Consider the following 15,209-nt stretch of genomic DNA (forward strand, 5'->3'; position numbering starts at 1 on the left):
TGCATCAGTGAAACTTGCATCAGTGGTAATAGGTCAAGCATATAAAAATAAATAAAGTCCCCAACTGCCCTCCACCCATCCCTCCCCTCCCCTCCCCTCCCAAGACCACGGTTAGTTCTATGTTCATCATGAGTCCATGCCCGGGTCTGGGTCGCCTTCCCCGAATGTCTCACCCTCCTGCGACTCTGGGTGCAGCAGGGGTACTGTTAAGGCCACCCAACGGTGTAGCTCCTCGCTAGAATCAAGTCTCTGCACTTGGTTCGCCGTCTCCCATGCCGCAGTTTCAGCTGTGATCCACTTCGCAAGATCTCCGCACCATAGGGGCATAAGCGGGCCTCTGGGGCTTTTCCACCCCATGGCTATATGCATATAAGGTCCCTGAGCTTATTGAGGGGTTTGTTCTCCCTGCTGCGCCTATACCCGCCCAGGATACATGCCGAGGGTTCGTCCACTTCAATGTCAATGTCTGCACCAGCCACGCTTTCCATCACTTGTGTCCAGAATTCTCTGATCACTGGGCATCCCCAGAACATGTGGGTCATACCAACCTTCGGCTCACTGCATTTGGGACACGATTGGGCGCCCGCACCGGTAAATCTTGATATAGCTTACAGTGTGAGATACGCTCTGTTCATAATATACAGTTGGATGAGCTGTAAGCGGGCGTTTCGGGAGATTTTTTTGTGGTAGTGGGTTATATCACCCCAGGCTTTGTCTTCAAAAACTAGGTTTAATTCGGTCTCCCATTTGTCCCGGCATTTGAGGTCATCTTTGGTGGAGCTCCATAGTAGGGCCTCGTAGATACGAGAGTTTTCGTGCCCCCCCCCCTCAGCAGCGTTCAGAATCGTTTCGATACATTTGTTTTCATCAATCTGGTCGATAGCGACAGGCCATCTGCTATTTAAGGCCTGTATGACCGCTCTATGCAACAGAAATTGCCCGGCCGGGAGGCCCGTGGCATCGCAGAGATCCGGGAAGGCCAAAACCGCCTGTTCTTGGATTAGGTCCCTCAGTGTGACCACCCCGAAGGGCTCCCATTGTGTACAGGTCTCAAGTTGCCCCTAGGAGTGATTGGACATGAGTGCTGCAATGGGGATCTGTGGGGAGTGCGGATCCTCGGACCCGACCAGTTTGCAGGCCCTTTTCCAGAGTCGGATCCCCAGCTTAACGAGGTAAGGGCAATGTTCGAGGGCACTCTTCCTGGTCCACAGCAAATCCCTAAGTAATAGCTGGGGGGAGGGCCGGCAGGAGGAGGAGAGTGTCTGTTGTGCTTTCGTCGGCCATCCACCGCACAATGGGTCTTAACTGGCTAGCAAGGAAATAGAGTTCGAAATTGGGGATCTTCAGCCCACCCCTCTCGTATGGTCTCTGGAGAGTCTCCAATGCCACCCTGTGCCTGCCTCCCTGCCAGAGGAAGCCCCTACAGAGTTTGTTGAGGTCTTTAAAGAACGCGGAGGGGATGTAGAAGGGAATGTTAGTGAAGTTATGCAATAGGCGGGGTAGGGCGACCATTTTAAGGAGGCCTGCCCTCCCGGCCACCGAAAGCGGGAGCCGCCCCCAAAACTCCATGGATTTTAAGAGAGAGTCTTTGGCCCTAACGGTGTTAAGAATATGTTCCGTGCCGGGGTTTCGATGTATCGTTATCCCCAAATATTTGAACGATGTCACCTGCCAAATCGAGATCTAGGGGAGGAAGAGATCCATAATATTCACTGTGTAGTGCAGCTATGGGGTAGAGGCAAGATTTACTCTTATTAATCTGGATCCCGGTGTGCTTGTGAAAGCTGTCCAGGGTTTCAAAAATGTAGGGTAGGAGGTGTTCAGGGTCCTGTAAATACAAGAGGGTGTCATCCGCGTACATAGAGACGAGGTGAGTTGTCCCATCTATTTTAATGCCCCCATCTCCATATTCCTGTCTCCAGTAGGCTGCTACAGGCTCAGCTGCAATGATGTACAACATGGGGGACAGAGGGCAACCCTGACGGGTGCCCCTGTGTAGGGACCATTTCGCGGAAAAGGTTCTATTGGTTCATACCCTTGCAGTGGGGTTGGCATAAACCAGCTGGGTCCATTTCAGAAATACGGGACCTATTCCCATCTTTGCCATGGTAGCATATAGCCATTCCCACCTCACGGAATCAAAAGCTTTGGTGGCATCCAGTGACGCCACGGCAAGTTTCTGTGGTCTTCCCTCGGTACTATAAATGACATGATGTAACCTACGCAGGTTGTCAGTGATGGATCGTCCGGGGACATATCCGGTTTGGTCTTGGTGAATCAACAGTGGGATCACTCTGCGTAGTCCGTTAGCGAGCAGTGCTGTGAGGATCTTGCAGTCTACGTTTAGCATAGAGAGGGGCCTGTATGAGGCACAATCCGCCCCGTCCTTCCCTGGTTTGAGTAGGGGTATTATCACGGCCTCGCTCAGGGAATCTGGGAGTGACCACGCTCGAAGGCCTCATTATAGAACTGAGCTAATATAGGGGCAAGCGTTTCCTCATAGGTTTTATGGAACTCCCCGGGGAGGCCATCCGAGCCCAGGGTTTTTCAAGCTGGTAGCGATCTAATTACCACCTTGACCTCGTCGGGAGTGATGGGCTCGTCAAGGGTCTCAGCCATATGCAAGTATAGTTTAGGCAAGTCGATGACGTCTTCGATCCCTGAGTCAGTGGGGGGGGGGGGGGGGTGTCTCGGAGTGCAAGTTGTGATAGTAGTTAGAGAAAACCAAATTAATTTCCTGTTGGGTATGCACGGTAGTGCCATCTGGTGCGATTATGTGGCAAATGGGTGGCCTGGGGTTTCCCAGGTTTGTCCCCCAGAGCATGGACTCTTTCTGTGTGTTTGGCGTAGCTTAGTTTACCTAGGGCTTCCCAGTGCTTTAAGCAGGTTTGTCTAAGTTCGGTAATTTTAAGTAAATGATCAGGAGATGGGTCAGCACTGCCCTCGAGGGCACACAGGTCTCTCTCGGCTCGTTCCAACAGGGTTGTGATGGATCTCTGGGCACCCCCACCTGCTGCGATCATCTCACCCCTCATGACCATCTTATATGCCTCCCAGGCGGTGCTCATGTATTTAACACTATGTAGGTTGTTCTGCCAATATTCTTCAGTACCGTCTCTTATGCGCTCTCTGAATGCTGTATCAAGTAGGGCTTCGGCTCTCAATCTCCACATGGGAAGGGGGGGGGGGGGTCTTGGCGGGAACACCTCCCAGGTGACCAACAGGGGAGAGTGATCGGACAGTACCCTCAGCAAATAAGTGCGCGTCAACAAACACAGGCTGTTGTATCTGGCTGAGAAAAATATAGTCTAGCCTGGTATGCAAGGCATGTGGTGGGGAGTAGAACGAGTACTCGCGTTGCTCCAGGTGCTGGTCTCTCCAAATATCACTGAGTTGCAACTGCTGGACTAGTTTGGAAAGTATTTTGGCCGGGGGGGGAGAGGGGGGCGACGATCGTGTTTATTGTCGGATCTATCCAGTAGAGGGTCAAGGGTGCAGTTATGGTCGCCTTCCCATATAATTCTGTCCATATATGGGGTGAGCCGTGTATAGAGGGAATGGAAGAAGATAGTTGCGTCGTGGTTGGGTGCGCAAGTACTAACTAGGCATTGCTCTTTGCCCTCGATAGAGCCATAAACCACAACCATCCTCCCCTCGTTGTCCGATTTAGTACTAGTAAGCCTGAAGGGGACCGTGGGGGCAATCCAGATCAAGACCCCTCTGGCATAGGAGTAGTAAGCGGAGCCCACTAGGGTGCCACGCCAGGTTTTGGCCAGGGCATCTAGCTTTTTGGCAGTTAGGGGAGTCTCTTGGAGCATGGCGATTCCGACCCTGCATCTCTCAAAGTAGGATTGGACGCGTCGTTGTTTGACGAAGCTGTTCAGGCCTCCAACGTTCCAAGTAACGATCTTTACTGTGTCAGCCATAGGTGTTACGTAGACGGACGTGTGGGGCCAGCAGGACTCGGGATCTAATTAGTGCAGCAATGCATATCGAGGGCTTCCGTGGTCTCAGTAATTTCCATTTGTAGTTCCCAACTGTAATAACTCCCCGTTTCCCACCCCCCCTTTAACTGTAAACAACCCAAACATAGAACTAGCCCAGCGAGGTCACCCTCGTTAAGACAATCCCGTTTCTGCTCCGTAGGACCGTGCATAGGTCTCCAGGTGCCCTACAGGTGGGTATGTACACCCAAAAAAAGGGAAGAAATTTTCCAGGGGGTGGAGTGAACCTTGACTCCAGTGTCTCCATGTTAGGATCTGATCAGCTGTGTGGAAGCTCAATTCGCCCGCCGGTGGTGGGTAGAGGCTGCATGATTCCTATTGAGATGGCGGGAGAAACGTTATCTCGGTTTCTGCTTTCTTTCCTCGACATCAGGTATTTGCAGTCCGTCCATCCAGTCTCTGGCCTGTGCCGGAGTGTCGAACAGGTGTGCCCTATTGTTGTGCAGCACTTTAAGTCTTGAAGGGTACAGGAGCATATAACGCAACCCAGCTGCCTTCAATCTGGCCTTCGTGTGTATAAACTGGGCTCTGTTCATTTGAACCTGGAAGGTGTAGTCAGGGTAGATAGCGATTGTGGCGGAGTCCCGTTTGATCCGACCATCTGCTCGGGAAAAGGCCAGGATTACCTCTCGGTCCCTGTAGTTAAGAACTTTTGCTATCACCGGCCTGGGTGGGGCGCCTGGTGGAGGATTCTTACCGAGGGATCTGTGGGCCCTTTCAATGGTGAAGCCTTGGGAGAGTTTACCAGCTCCCGACTCCTGTAGCAGGAGGTTCTCCACATAGTTAGTGGGGTCGGAGCCTCAGAACCCTCCGGCAGCCCGAGGAGACGAATATTGTTACGACGGGCTCTTCCCTCCGCTTCCTCTGCCCCATCTTCCAAGTTCTTGACCCTTTGTTGGAGCTCGTCGACGTCTCGGAGGAGGTGCGTTTTGGATTCGGTATTTTCTTTGACTTGTGTTTCGAGCACCTCAGCCCTGCCGGCCAGGGAGCGGACATCCTGGCGCAGGAGGCCCAGGTCTATGGCAACGGCATCGATTTTATGTTCCATCGTTGTTTGGAGTAGTCTGATGGCTTCGAGGAGCTGGGTGTTACTGGGTTCGGGCGTCGTTATTGCCATAGGGTCTGATTGAACGTCTGTGGTCACTCTATTCGAGCTCTCAAGGTTCGGAGATTTGCTGGCTGCGTAAGTGTCCATAGTGGTCTGTCGCTGCTTGGGCCTGCCGTTTTTACCAGCCATCTTGTGAGCACACAGTCACTCACGCTGGGGGCACAGGTGGTAGGCCGCTAGTCACAGTCACGGAGGGGTGCTTCTCACTGTTGCTGCAGGGCCCACAAGGCCGTACCGCCCGGGCCCGAGGTGAAGGTGTGAGGCTGCTCGGGTGTCCCAAGGGGACCCAGGGGTCGCTGCAGGGGCGGGGAGCTTCAGCCCAGTGAGGCGGGAGACAGCACCCGTTTCAGGTGTCAAGGAAAGGAACCCCCTTTCCGTGGTGAGTGAACAGTGGGGCCTTTAGGCAGTGATTTCTGAACGCCAAGGTGGGGCTCCGTACATCTGAGGTGGCAGGGTCAGGGAGTTGCGCAGTGCCCACACCCCGTCCTGTGGGTGTAGTCAATGTTGGGCGGCGGGTCAGCTATGGCTGCCCGTGGGCTCACCAGTTCTTGTGGGTGCACAGTGCGCCGGGCTTGGGCCGCTCAGGCAACAGAGGGGGGACAGGGGGGGGAAGAATACTGGGATCCACTCCTGTGACTCTCCCTGATGTAGATTTGCGTTGGCAGGGGGGGGGGCCCCGAGGTCCCAGCAACTCGGGGGGGGGGGGGGCCAGCCCCACAGCAGGGGGACGGAGCACTATGCTGGTTACCCCCCCGCCCCGCTTTCCTTCACGGCACCGGCCGGCCGCTGGTCTTGTCAGGGCTCCGCGGGGCTCTGACGCGCTACGCGGGCAGGACGCTGCTGGATGAAGGCCCAGGAGCCGGCCCACTCCGTCTGCGAGCACAGTTGCTCCGCTCCTCTCTCTCGACCCCGGCGCAGGCTTGCTGCTCCGACTCCCCTGTGTGCTCGGTGGGCGACGTCCTCTGCGGTGCAGACGCGCTCCGGTCCCTCGAGACTCAGGATGCGGGAGTCGCCATTTTAGTTCTCTGCTCCGGCACTGCTCACTCGGCGTATGACGCCATTAGTTGTCCCCAGCCGTCTGAAAGACGGATCAAACGATTGCGGATTGGATCCGGCGGCGAATGGTGCAAGTTGCAACGTTGTTAGCAAAAATACATTAAAAACAGCTTATGATGGCACATCAGCGCAGAGCTCACAGGAGACACGTCCGCTCTACATGGCAGTTAGCCACGCCCCAGCTGCCAGCTTAGTTAATAGTTTTTCCTGGTCTACACAGTCGAAGACTGCCAATAAATTCAATAACATCAGCAGCCCAGACTTGCTTCCATCTATAATAGCGAGCTTCATATTTTTCGGTTTTGGCCGAAAAATATGAAGCCGTCCGGAGTAGCCAAGTCAATGTTGGGGCCACCAGAGTCCCGCAGCTATGATTCTGTGATACACATAACATCTATCTCATTGTCCACGATATAATCACGTATATCGGCGGCTGATTTATCAAATGAACGTGTGTTGAAGAGAGAAATCTCATATTTAGTATGTAGTCTAATATTATAATGTAAATGAATATGTATGTTTTGCCACTTAAAAAAGTTCGCTAGGGAACTATGCTACCTGTACAGAGCAGAAGATCCTTTAACTACTACATGTCGAATTACAGTCAAAAAGCAGCACTCTGAGTAAGTAACACGTGACAGCAGAGGTCAAGAAACTGACAATTATATTTATAATCCCAATAAGAGCAAAAATATCTTTGATTGGATCTTTACTGGAAACAAACGTAGAAATAAATAAAAATAAAAACACAAGGAGCAGAAAGGTGCCTCTAGCATGTCCTGCGCGGACTTGCTCAGACTTGGCCCCACCCCAACGCGCCGCCTTGCAAGGGGTTAAGTAGAGAAAAACATCCGACAGCAGCGCACTAAAATAGCAGAATAATCAGTTTTACCTAAGTTACAATTTCTAGGAGCAAGCAATCATGTTTAAGACAACAGTATTTCACTGTAATACATCAAAGTTAAAATACAGCAATTTAAAAGTATTAGAACTACGGCGTGCAAAAAACGCCATTAAACTCCAGGACCGGGAGTAAAAAAAAGAGGTTTTTAAAAAAAATACAATGAGGGAGAACAATCACCCAATTCCCCCAGCAACGGGCCGTCACTGCCGTGATTCAACTACAGGCCCACCAGAGAAAAACAATAACCCCCACCCCCCGAACCAGCCCTCGGAAGTCACAAACACCACCTGTTGGCCACCAGGTCCGGCATCGTTCTGGAGACAACAGCACGTCCCAAGGAACGGGCAACTTGGGGCATAGACAGGGCCGCGAACCCACAGCAGCCACTTAGCACGGGTCTGCAGGCACCGGGCGGTAATGCCCCACATGCCGGCTACACCTGAAGGAAGCCGAGATCCCATCACACAGCCCCACCAGGGGGCCAGCAATCGTTGCTCCCCAGTGCCCCGCACCGGGAACAGTCCAACCTGCTAGAGGCAGGCAAAATTAAACTGGACGCCGTGGTTTAAGGGGAGGAGTTATAGGAAATAGAAGGTCCTGTGTCAGAGGCAGGGGCCTCATGAGGTAAGTACTGGGACGAGGAAGAGTGGACGTGGAGGTAATGCTCTGATTACTTACTGGTAATCTTCATTACTCCTAGTCATACTCTTCCTCCTGAACGTGCGCAGGCAGGCCAGAAGCCACATAGGCCATGGAGACCACAACACGGAACCACCGGCAAATGGAAACCACAGATGCCTTACGCCCAGCCCCAGCCGGACCAAAAGCAATCAGAAGACTATCAGATCGGCGGAAAAGAGCAAGCCTAGTCAAATACTCCAACACTGCCCACCGGACATCAATGTTATGCCAAGCCACCTCCTCAGGCATTTTCACATCATGAAAGAAGGCAGGGAGAACCAGATCCTGAGAGGTGTGAAAACAGAGAAACAACCTTGGGGAGAAACTTCGGACCACACCTCAGCACCACCGAGTCCAGCAGCACCCTCAGGAAAAGAGGGTGACCCAACAGAGCCCCAATCACCCCAAGCCTACGGGCAGAAGTGATGGCAATAAGAAAGGCAGATTTCAGTGTAAGATGTTTGATATCAATCTCAAAATTGGCTCAAAAGGAGGCCCTTGAAGGAACTGTAAGACAAGAGGGAGATCCCAAGGGGGAAGCCCTTTATAAGTACAAGGGCGGGAAGAAGAAAAAACCCTGGAGCAACTCCCCTCCCCCAGCTCCCCCAACACCTCCCCATCCAAGTGACCATCGGAGTCCCCCAAAAGGAATTTAATGGAGGCCCTACGAGAGCGAAGCGTGGAAAAAACCGCCAAGCCATTGTCAAAACCCCTCCTGGAGGAATTGAAGGATAGCAGGGAGGCCAGAACGCAGGGGAGGGATCCCAGACCGCCCATACCAGTCTCGGAAAATGGCCCCAATCCCTGCCGTAAGCCATCAAAGTGGAAGGTCTAAGAGCACTCATTATGGATTCGACTACGGACCCGAGAACCCCCCCCTGAGATATCAGCCTAGACCGCCGAGCAATAACCACACTGCCCATTGCATTTGGCGGACTTCCAACGCAGATCCCCTTGAAGGGGAGAAGGCCACTTCGGAACCAGCCAAGGTTCCTGGGACCGAAGCTCCAACAGAGGGGAACCAACTCCGGTGGGACCAGAACGGAGCTAACAACAACACAGTCACCCTGGACACTGATGCGCCCAACCACCCGGGGAATAGGCGGAAAGGCATAAAGGAAACCCCAAGGCCACTGTACAGAGGCCACCCCCCAAAATCCTCCCTCGGCCTGAAACCAAGAGCAAAAGAGAGGAACTGTTGCTGAGGCCGGGGATGGCAACAGGTCTAGAACAGGGGTCCCGAATCTGACCCAGATCTCTGCAAAGACCTGGGCCGACAGGACCAGTTCCGCAGAGCAGTGAAACCGGCGTCTGAGAAGATCTGTTTGAACATTTTTCACCCCCTTGATATGTGAGGCCACCAGAGACACCAGATGCGATTCCCCCCAGGTGCCTATCAGAGCTGCCAGAGCATTCAAGGAGCGGCCGGACCCCTTTGGCGGTTGACAAATGCCAAGGCCTCTGTATTGTCCGTTCTGACCAAAATCATCCAGCAACCCCTTGAAGTACACCACAGCTCAGAGCTCGGAGAATGGCACACAACTCTCGCCGATTGGAAGATAGAGGGCTCTCCCCAGATCTCACAACCCTTGAGCTGAGAGGACCCCCAATGTAGACCCCCCCAACCCATTCCACTGGCATCAGTAGTAAGGAAGGCCACAGGAGGAAGGACCATGAGCACCTCAGCCTGTAGATTTGGAACCCCCAGCCACCATAGCAGGGAGACCCGCAGCGCTGGGGACACTGAAATCAAAGTTTCGAAAGCTGAGACGTCGGGAGTCAGTGGGAGAGAAGATAAAACACCAGGGGACGTAACTGAAGACAGGCCCAAGGACTAGAAAACACGCAAGACGCCACGTGCCCCACAAATTCAGCAGCAGGCGAGCCGAGACATACTGCCTTCTGAGAACCCTGCCCAGAACAGTCAGCAAGCGATGGACCCTCTCTAGGGACAGGAATACCCTCTCCATCCCGGGGCAAACCAGTGCCCCAACGAAAACTAGATCCTGAGAAGGCTCCAGCTGAGTCTTCCGTCAGTTCACTATCAAACCCTAGTCCCGCAATGCCTGGCAGACTATAGGGAGATGAGGCAGGACAGCCTGCCGACAGGACTCCTCGACCAACCAATCGTCCAGGTAGGGAAAAAAAATGCACTCCCTGCAGATGCAAATGCAAAACCAGCGGAGTCACCAGCATGGAGAACACTCCGGGAGCCAACTGCACCCCAGATGGGAGCACTAGGAACTGAAAACACTGACCTCATCCAATCCCCCCTGCACAACATCCAGAGTACGTTCTGCAAAGCCTCCACGTTGAAGCGTTCGGTCCGGATGAAGCAGTGCAGAGCCTCGAGACACATAGGCAGATGACACATCCTAGAAGGCATAGGGACCAGGAACACCCACAAGTAGAAAACTTGACCTTGAACAGGGAGAGGAACGGGCAATGGGGTAACCCAGAACAACAATTCAGAGAGAACGGATCCCATGGCCAACTACTCGGTCCATGAGCTGAGTACCAAAGTCCTAACCATGCAAACCTGGACAGGAGGAGACAGGAATGGCAACTTATAACCCCCTCCGGAAGGAGCCAAGTACCCAGGAAGCCGAACCCCACTGGTCCCATACACCTCTGAGAAGATAGAGACGAGGAGCCAGGTAAAAACGGCAGTCACTGCATTTGCACCAGGGGAAAATCACAGGATGTTGAAGCAGGCCTGTGCCACAATATAACAGCATGCTTGTCAGCCCCCAAAAAGACCGGACCTATCAAAAGGTAGATACAGGACAGCCCGGTAGTCCAGCAGAGCATGGCCCCCTCAGCCGACAGAGGCTGGCGTCAATGGGTAGAGTACTGTCACCAAGCGGGGCAATGTAAGCCATCCCGGCTAGCAGACACCAAAGGCAACCCCATACCTGGGGTATGCCTATACCGGAAAACTCACATAAGGAACAGCCCCCTCCACTGGCACCAGGTGCTCCGAGAACCCTTTTAAACACAGACATGTGCCACAATCTGCCATATTACTTCCACATTTCTGAGAGGAGGCGTGAAAGCAACACGTTGGCACCAGAGGACCCAGGCCATAAAAGAAGAGACACTAGGAACCCCTTGCATGGCCGTTACTTCTATGATGTATTAGCAGTTTCCATAATTCCATGCCGGACAAGGGAAAACAAATCCATCTCCTTCGTCCGTCCCCCGCGCAGTTCAGAGGAAGAGGACAGGACAAGGTGCCTGCGTCCATGGCTAGCACAAACACACCAGTAACTCGCCACCTGTATACACAACACAGGACTGAGAGGTGGCTTGAGCCGTGCGCTGGCAGCCCCATTCTCCACCAGTCGAGCCAATGGGTACCCCTCCAGAAGGCACAAACCAAGAGGAAAAAACCAAACAAAACAATCCCCTAGGCAACGCAGCATCAAACAGGAGGCATGTCGTTGCACGGCCCCAACAGCAGGAGAATCAGGGCACAAATATTCACAAAGCCCCCAACTCCTTACCGCATCCCATGCCCTGCAGGACCCAGGCCGTGATGACCTTGCGCCGGCCTACAAACTTGCAAAACACAACCGGGTTGAAGCACCTGCCTCCGTAAGGCACACCAATGAGCCGGCATGAATGGGACGCCAAGAAGGCCATACCAGCAGTGGAGGGGAAAAACAGCAAGCACAGAGCCCCCTCCCCTCTCCTTACCTTCCCCCGGGCCCAGCAGGACCCGGGACACAATGCCCACACTGTGGTCCGGAGCCCAGCAAAGAACCGAGCGAGGCAATCCCGCTCAACTGGGACCCCAAGCCCCGCAGGGGGCCCAGGAGCAGCACCGCACCCGAGGGAGCCGAAGACCCCACCACACAGCCACCCCCCACACCCCCACAGGGGACCAGCAATCGGTGCTCCCCGGTGCCCCGCACCGTGAAGAAAAAGTCCAGCCTGCCAGAGGCAGGAAAAATTAAACTGAGTGACGTGGATGTGGGGGAGGATTTAAAGAAATAGACGAAGGTCCTGTGTCGGAGGCAGGGGCCTCATGAGGTAAGTACTGGGACGAGGAAGAGTGGACGTGGAGGTAATTTTAAGTTTACCGAGAAGTAATCAGGTCCACTTCCACTTTACATATTGTGTAAACTGGGCATCATTGGATCAAAGCAGGTTTAAGTTTACAAATAAAATACAAGTTTCCTTACTAAATAAAAGATATGTAACGGACCTTGCATGTTAAATTAATTTATAGCCAGAAACAGCATCTGTATCAGGCAACATGATCATGTACAGTACACGTTCATTAAGTAGTTGGCTGTGCATATATAATAATGGCTACTTGAAAAAGGTTTTGTAAGGAGGGTCGCTTTACTTGTTAATGGACGAAGTTTTATTTTTTCATTAGAGATGCACTGGACCGGGCTAATGTTTCGAATATTCAAAATATAAAAATCAAAAAGAAATTTGAAGGTAAGAAACGTGTCACAAACCAACGAGTCGTCTTTTCACTTCTGTGCAAGATTCTGCTAGGGCAGTGGCATTGCTGAATAGCGTTGCCGTTCCACTGGAAGACCTAGAGGACTCTATAATCTGGGCACTAATACCCGGCACTATAGGTTTCCACGAACAATGATGTTTTCTGAGACTTGCAGCATTTGAACACAGCAACTAGACTTGTGCCATCTCACAGTACAATAATACAACCCCATGTGCCTCTGTCATCGGATAGCATAGTTGTACAACAAAGCATACATTGGAGACTATATGCACTCCACTGGTAACTTTTCGGCAAAAATTGAACATTTTAACATCAGAGTAAGGTTCCCGCCCGCGAACTCTTCCCTGCGGTCCACTGAAAGAAGACAAAAACAATACAAACACTGCAATGTCGGTTAAAGTAACGCACCTGGGCGTATGTTTTTGTTGCCACAGCTGCGCCGTAAACAACCGTTAACCGGTTTGCTGATTCAACGAGCAACAGGGGTAAAGTCAAAGCCAGCCATCGCTTAGCCTCAGCCTCCTCCTAATCACGTGAGTTGCACGTTACGTTCAGCATGTGTACGTCTGAAGTCTACGCTAATTCTGCTCGGGGGTTTTTGGCCTCAACTTCGCCCTCAGGTCACCGTCGGTTCACCACCGGCATTGGAAGAGTAACCGAGCCAGACTATTGGTCTTGATGGAGGAGCGGCCCAGAGAAACCTCCCAAAAGGAAGGAGGATGGCGGAAGTGACTGTGCTTGGGGTGGGTCTAAAGCAGCCGAATTAATAGGCTGACAGGCGGTAAATTTAAACCTGTAATAGAACGTGAAGAAACGTCCGTGGGTCCTGTTAACTATTGGCACCAGTTGCCTCTGGCTCTAGTCTGTCGGTCGCATATATGTGAATGGAAGGCTTCTTTTAATGAACAAGTACTTTTTTTATTTATTTAAGCGCACATGGCTGAATAAATCAACGTTTTACACTGGACAATGATACACAAAATTCACATCATTAAAACATACAAATGCCTTAAATGAATATAAGATCACACAATTAAGAAGTACAATAAAAATACAATACAATGCCTTATTATACATGTTTTAAATAAAACAGTCGATTGGTCATATAAGAAGAATATAAAAGAATAAGACAGGTCCATGTATTCAATTATTGATTCGGGAGTGCATCTAAAAGTTCCTTTGCCTGCAGCCAGATGTGATGATCAGCTGAAATCACTACGATGGACTCACTCCGCACAATATAACATACTCCAAAACTGATCAGATTGATAGGACATACATTTAAAATAACCTTTCTCATAATGCGTTGTGAGTGCATCACAATGGGTGAGTCGCTACATTCGATTTGCAAAGCCTGCAAAGACACTCCTCCCAAGGAATTTCCTTCCATGCTCCTGTGTTCTCCAAAACGGTCAAAGTGCAGATATAAAATAAAACGAGTTAGTAGTAGTGTATGTAATTTGATTAAATAACTACGAGGAGTGTCAGTAAACATTCGCTGGTAGGTGTATACAACGTATTAGTGCAGTTTTTCAAATGCGTAAGAGACTGCGCAAAATCATATTCCCTAGATTTCCAGACGTGTTTGCTCAGGAAGAAACCCACCTCTGGATCCAGCCGAAGGGACAGACACATGTTCATACAATGGTTGTGAACCAGGCTCTCTAATTCCCTATACCAGGTACTATGTGAGCACGCTTCACATGGGCGAGGGCAAGGCTCAAGAGCGGTCCATTGGTAGCCCCTTCAAAGTACATTTTGGCCCATAACTTACAGGCAGACACTTTCCAGAGGGACTGCAAAGACTGCAGTTCCAATTCCAATCTGATCGCCTCCACTGGAACCGGTCCAGGTAGGCCAAGTATAGAACATAGTATTCTACCCTCTAGTTTGTGCAACCACCTAACCACCTTCTCTGGCAATAACTCTAAGACATATAGGATACAAGGGATGATAGAAATCCTATATATGTTTACATTGGCCTCAATAGAGCCACCTCCACAACTGTCTATAGCTATTTTTATGACGAGCCATTTCTGCCAAGCTTTCGGAGGAATGGCATCGGCAAGATAAGAAAGGAACGGGGAGGCCTTGATAAGGATATCCACGTTCTTGTGTTTATCTACCTGCTACAGACTAATTCCACCTAGTCTCCAAGTAAAGGAAGCACAGCCGAAGGCCCTTTTGCCAATGGTCATCATTTTAGTCTTGGCTACATTAACACATAGGCCATTTAGGCCAGTGTAATTTTTAAACAAGTTTAGTGAGCGCTGAAAGCCAACTGCCGTCCTATTAAAAATAACTGTGTCATCTGCATACGTTAAGCAGTAGATATCCTCATTCCCATAGTGTGGGGGTGATTATGTGCAGATTTCAGGGCAGAAGGAAAATCGGCAACATATAAGTCAAAAAGCAGGGGAGCAAGGACACACCCCTGCTTGAGCCCTGTATTGGTAAGGAAGGCCTTAGATAATAAGCTCTCCTGGGAGATTCTTACCCTAGCACTGGTGTTGTTATGCAGCAGTTTAATAAAATAAAGTAAGGAGGGATCAACACCCGCTATCTCCAATTTCTCCCATAGTCTTGACCTAATAACACTGTCAAAAGCTGCACTATGATCAACATTGCACATGTAAAGAGTGGACTCTGGATTTTGGTAAGTATCAGAGATACGTGTATGGAGAACCCATATAGAATGTGAAGTACTACAGTTCTTCCCAAATGCAGTCTGCAAAATGTTCAAGAAAACTGTTTGTATCTGCCCAAACTGTAAGCATCTTGAATAAAAGTGTTGAAAAGAGGTTACCGCTACAATCGGGCATTGCTGACAAGGGCCCGCTTGTGGACAGGTATCAGATTCTTGCCTGGACCGGGGAATAGTACCAGCCTCACAAATGTGTAGGAATAATTCATGCAATATAGCAGCCCATAGCAAGAGGTCTTCCTTAATTACTGCGTTGCACAAGCCATCTGGGC

The 15,209-nt window shown here is 51.1% G+C and overlaps 1 protein-coding gene across 1 annotated transcript in view; it reads right to left on the reverse strand.

Annotated features, from left to right (window-relative positions):
• The window catches only part of NEDD1 (NEDD1 gamma-tubulin ring complex targeting factor), a 551,712-nt gene extending 538,739 nt beyond the window's left edge, over nt 1-12,973 (reverse strand). The window contains exon 1 of the mRNA XM_069629423.1: nt 12,642-12,973. The gene's annotated coding sequence lies outside the window, so the exon portion shown is untranslated. The remainder of the gene's footprint in view (nt 1-12,641) is intronic.
• Between the last annotated feature and the right edge of the window lie 2,236 nt (nt 12,974-15,209).

Source organism: Ambystoma mexicanum, chromosome 12 (genome assembly GCF_040938575.1).
Source record: "Ambystoma mexicanum isolate Mex_15411 chromosome 12, UKY_AmexF1_1, whole genome shotgun sequence".
Lineage (NCBI taxonomy): Eukaryota > Metazoa > Chordata > Amphibia > Caudata > Ambystomatidae > Ambystoma > Ambystoma mexicanum.